Below are 5,877 nucleotides of genomic sequence, written 5' to 3'. Positions count from 1 at the left end.
GGGAGGGGGAGGAGAAGAAAAAGAAAATGAAGAAAAAGGAGATGGGGAAAGAGGAGGGGAAGTAAAAGAAGGGAAAGAAGAAGTAAAAGAAGAAGTAAAAGAAGAAGTAAAAGAAGAAGTAAAAAAAGAAGAAGAAGAAGAAGAAGAAGAAGAAGAAGAAGAAGAAGAAGAAGAAGAAGAAGAAATTTAGAGATGAAATCGCACAAGATATTGAAATTGCAAGGAAAGAAAGAGACAGCTTTGGCCAAAACGCCCACAATGAAAGAGAACGAGGAACTTTAGCGAAAAGACATGTTTGGATATGCATGCAAAATGAATCGTAAACGCTGACAGCGTGAGGGAGAAGAATAGCACAGAGAAAGAGACAGACATACGAAGGAACTGGAATAAATGACAGAGGAAATGAGAAAGGTATATTGATAGGAAATGGATGGGTTGTCAGTTAGTTATAGTGATGTTGTTGACCTTCAAAGAATTTCATAATGGCTTCAATATTTCCGATATTTAACTACCGCATCGATTTGGAAGAGAAAAATATCCTCAGATTAAATGATTGGTTTCTAATTTGTTACGTCTTGATGATCAAAGCTGATTAGTTAAATCGTTCGGGATCAAAAACAATGCACTTAGCGTTTAATATTCACCAGGCCAATAACTTTTGCTTGAAAAATTACACAGATGTCTTCGCAGATAACAATTGTATAATAATTCTTTTATTCACCTATTTGTCGAATCGCTTCTTTCATTGTAATGAAACATTCAACGGAACATGGTAACTGATTCTAATTAGGAATCACTCGATATATCACAAGCTGAAACTTGAGCCTATTAAACCTTGACGTTTCTGTTTAATTTTTAATTTACAGTAAATTTCCTTTAGTGTATCATTTTAGCGGCATTTTATACCTTCTACAGATATTATATGTGTAATTATTTCGGTTAAATTATGTTTGGTATCTGCAATAGACATAAAACAACCCTCTGCTGGTGTAATCTACAATAATAATTTCAATCGCAACGCCCAAAAGTTTCCATTTAAATACGCCAACTTAAACAGAATTACAATTAATTACCATAATTGCTACTTCATACAAATAATCTGAACTAAACGATGATTAAGTAAATAAGTAAATTTTATTAAATTTCTAAGTTAGCTGCTCGTGACACTACTTCTATTTACAGTTGACGGAATAATAGTATTTAACAATTATAGTATTGTGGAACCTTATAGTGTTTTGCAATAATTATAGCAATTGATTTTACATTAAAATCTTACTTATAGCAACGCAGGAGTTCGATGCGATGCAGCAGTGTGGAAGCAACGACGAGATCAATGCTTTATGTATTTTCAATGTAATTTGGTTTTGTTACTAACGAAAGCAGTTCATATTAAATTGCACCCTCTCTGTAGACATATGAAAGAATATCAATGCGAATTGAGTTTCTGACGCAAGAACATTGAAGTATTGCAATTGGCGCATTTGTGTAGTTGGTTAGTACTGCAGTAAATATGATTATTGAACTCTGCGGTAACTGAAGTGTTTTTTGACAACCCACAGAGATAAGCTTCTAAGATATACGGCCATTTGCCTAAGTTTTTTCTGAAGTATTAGATTCGTTAGAAAACTTTTCTTACAGGAAAACCAAGTCGTGTTAAAGCTTCAGTTTTTATAATCACCAACGCCTTCCGTCCTTCAGTCGAAATGTGTACACGATTGTATCTTACTTTCGTATCTTACTTTTTTATTGATTAACTTTAATTCCATATAAAATATCATTGAGTTTCCACTAAAATTTTGGAAATTTTTAAAAAAATAAAAGAAATCAAATCATTACATTTTTTTCTTTATTTATGTATTTCAGACAGACTTATTAAAATGTCTGAGAAAATCATGAAACTATGAAGATAATTAAGTTAGCAATCGAAAATCAAGTGAACGTCATACAAACAACAAATCCAACAAAATTTTATATTTGAAAAAACAAACGCATTAGTTATTTTAGTATAGAAAGACAAATTAGCTCTAAGCTGAAGAATAAATGAAAATTTTCAGAGAAATGAAGGCAGAAAACAAGTATCATTTTCATTATCAAGATTTCCTAAATTTACACCAGCGGCCACGTATAAATTTCGGTTAATCGATAAGGACCAGCAATGAACATGGTGTTATTGCAATGCGTTGTGTCTATGCTTTTTCACGTATCTGTAAATAAAACCGCTATCAATTACATAAGTCTGATGGTAGTTGTGGAAGAAGTACAGCGTTAAATAATTATTTTCGTTTGCATAAAATTTGTCACCATTAAATTCTGATTTCAATTATAACAAGGACAGTAGAAAAGCATACTCAGTTTCAGATATAACTTTTTGATTTTCGTCGTCGAGTCATTTTGTACATCCCACTGCTTTTAACCGTGAGTAATGGATGATATAAACAATGAGTTAAAGTCTCAATTTTTATAATCGCCAACGCCTTCATTTATTTTATCGAAATGTGCACACGATTGTAACCGCTGTAGAAAAGGGATTTGGTATCCATACTGGTTTGTTCTCAGATCAAAGTATCGAGTTGCTCAGATAGTTCCTCTCTAAACCAGTTTCTATCTGGTGTGGTGAGCGATATTCTATAAGTATCGGTTATGTTCACCATACTTACTTCCTTATATTTATTTCTATCTATTCTGTACACTAACTATATCTTTGCACTGTTGAATCGGATAAAACTGTTATGAGCATATATAACAAAGTTTTTGAGGTTTCTGCCTAACTTTTCACTTTGGTCGATGACGTTTTACAAGCTGGGCATCGACGACATCAATCAGTGCTGTAGGTGCTTAAAGATTTTGAAGGCTTCCTGCTGCGTAAAAGGTTTATAGACACTCACTATATGTTGCTTTAGTAGTAATTTATATATGGATGTTAATAAATTTCGCATTTACCAGATTCTCCGAATACAACTGTTAAGTACATGCAACCAAGACACGTCACTTCACATTTCTCATGTCGCTATTAACTGAAACTTGAAAACATTCTCCAGTGGAACCGTAAAGAATTTCTGCTTCAAGATTGTAAAATTCTGTCACACATTAATGTAACATAATCCTAAATAGCCTTTTTAAATCTTGTACAAGTCACACTTAACGCTTCCATGTGAAACATAATAATCACCGATCATCACTCCTGGGTATATCCTTTTCGTAATACAGTACAATTTATATTCTAGAAACATGCCTTCTTTTTTACTTTCGGAGTTATCAACGGTTAATATCATTACAACTTTCAAGTGAAACACACAACTGAAATTTGCTCCCATTTCAACGGTTTCTTCTAATTCGAAATTTTGCTGACATTTTCCACGACAGTGTTTGCACGTAGAACTAGATTTCTCCGCTCAATATTTTCAGTGAGCAATCGAACTCTTATTCGGATTCATTAATATCTAAAATTAATATAACAATATGAATTCAGTATAGCGCGGAAAAATATATTTTAAAGATATTTGCAATAAAATACTTACTGCGGAGAGACCTTTTGAACACCCTCTATTTAGCATATTTGTTACACAGCAATTACGTAGATGTAAAATGATTATAGCTTCAATGTTAGGTTGTGGAAAAAAGTGTAATTCTCCTTACTCCAAGCTGCACTTTGTCCCTAAAAGTCGCCCACAGTTTCCAATATCGCTGTGGAATCTCTTATTGTAGTATAAACAAACAGTTCATTATCTCACAATTTATGAAGGTGATAATTCAGTATTCCCTAGTCTTAATGAAATTATCCTTCAGAATAGATTGCTCAAACGAAACTGACAAATGATTAAGGAAATGGACAAAGGGTTTTATTGTTTTATTTATAATTTTTAGTTGACCATCTTACGATAAGGGTGATATATAATTAAGGAGCAAAGAAGATTAACTGTTATAGATGGTAATTTTTATTTCATTAAAGACTACTCTATTATAATTACAGACTGGGACCCTGAATAATATCAAACATTTAACATTTTCGACTTGTATACAGTTACTCTGATTTCGATTATTAGTTCCGACATTAATAATTAAATAAGGGTAACATCAACTGCCAATAAAGAAGTCCATTAGTAAGGAAACTCTACAAAATATCAGTGTACTAATACTGAACGTACATAGTTTCTCTTCAGGAATATACAAGCAATATTCATTTTCTACCAGACCGGGGATGTTCTTAAACGAATATTAATCAGACACTGGAATAGGGTTCTGTTTCTTCTGAACTAATTAATAATCTTTTGTACTATAGGCACAAGGCCCGAAATGTTTTGGGAGGAGGCCAGGCGATTAGACCGACTCCAGTTCGCAACTGTTCCGTAATTTGTCGATCCTGAAAGGATGAAAGCAAAGTCGACCTCGGCAGAATTTGAACTCAGAACGTAATGACTGACAAAATACCGCTAAGCATTTAGCCCGGCCTGCTAACGATTCTGCCAGCTCGCTGCTATTCTACTCTGTACAATATAATCATTTATGTATTGGTGTGTCAATACTTAAAACGATATCATAAATTTTGGCATGAAGTATGATATAAGTTTTAATATATTCTACCTGTTGTAATGTTTGTATGCAAAAACACAAAGATACTTTCATATTTTAAGTGCCTATAACAAGAAGAGGTGCATATGAGTACCTGGTACATGGTTCTTGAAACAGTTGATATTTGGAGGCCAGGTTTATAAGTAAGAGACTTTGTTCAATATTGTATCTCCAATATATAAAGTCGGAGCTTGTGTGAGCTTTCTACACTGCACAGGTGACGCTCGTTATATAAATGTATCATAGTGTTTGTAGATATTGATTTAAATACATTTAGCGGTTATGTGCCCATATCTCGAATACTCTGTCCTCTTTTAACTCATTCGATGCCAATATGCATCCAAAATAAAGACAGTTACTTATGCATTACTGAATTGTAGTAGGTTTCTCATTCAATGTAATGACAAATTTTAATAATATATAAAGAGCAAATATCTTAATTTCTTTTCCAGAAGGAAAGACCTGGATTTGTGACCTTTTCTGCATGCTTTTCCGATACAGTTTGCTTTACTTTTGTTTGTTTTTCAACGGTGTCTTTTCGATTCTTATGATGATGCTGTTCACGGACGGTCTTCTTCGTTAAGTTGGCGAATGCTGTCAGTTCATCTTTGGTGTCTCAAGGAGTTTTTTTGGCCCCTCGCTCAACTGCGACTCACATATAATAATCAAGGGGTTACAATCTGGGAGTCTTGATCGCCAGATGTGAGGGTTGATGTGTTCGTAGAAATTGTCTGACTCTCCTGACAGGGTTCCCCTGCTTGTGTGACATGGTGCAGAGTCCTGTTGCCAGACGTAGGGTCTTCCAGCAGTCAACCTCTTCACCAATGCCAGCACTATATCCTCGAGACATTTGATGTAGGCATCTGTGTTATGTCTGAGGTGGTGTGCGAAGAGGAGTGGAGGCATAACTTCACCATCACTAATCATCAGACCAAACTCCATGATGTTGACTGGATGTTTGATTTTTATCACTCCTGGTACATATCCTCAGATTGTCCTGTCCTCAGATTGACACTCAAACACTAAAATGTTCGTATTAGAGGTTCCGGCGCGAACACCAAGTATCACAATATGTCGTTTCCAAATTACTAGTACAGTGAATTGCGTCATGGTGCTGTTTTGTTATCACAACGGTGCCAATCTGACTCCACTATACTGTGTAGTCGACAAAATCCAAAACAAACAATGCGCGAAATAAAAAATATAAAATGGCGATAATTTACACTTCGCACCCTGTATATATGTGTGTGTGCGTATTTGTATCTACATATATATACATAAATATATATATATATATATATATATATA

Source organism: Octopus bimaculoides, chromosome 4 (genome assembly GCF_001194135.2).
Source record: "Octopus bimaculoides isolate UCB-OBI-ISO-001 chromosome 4, ASM119413v2, whole genome shotgun sequence".
NCBI lineage: Eukaryota > Metazoa > Mollusca > Cephalopoda > Octopoda > Octopodidae > Octopus > Octopus bimaculoides.
The sequence above is the reverse complement of the archived record's forward strand: the minus strand, read 5'-3'. Positions refer to the sequence as shown.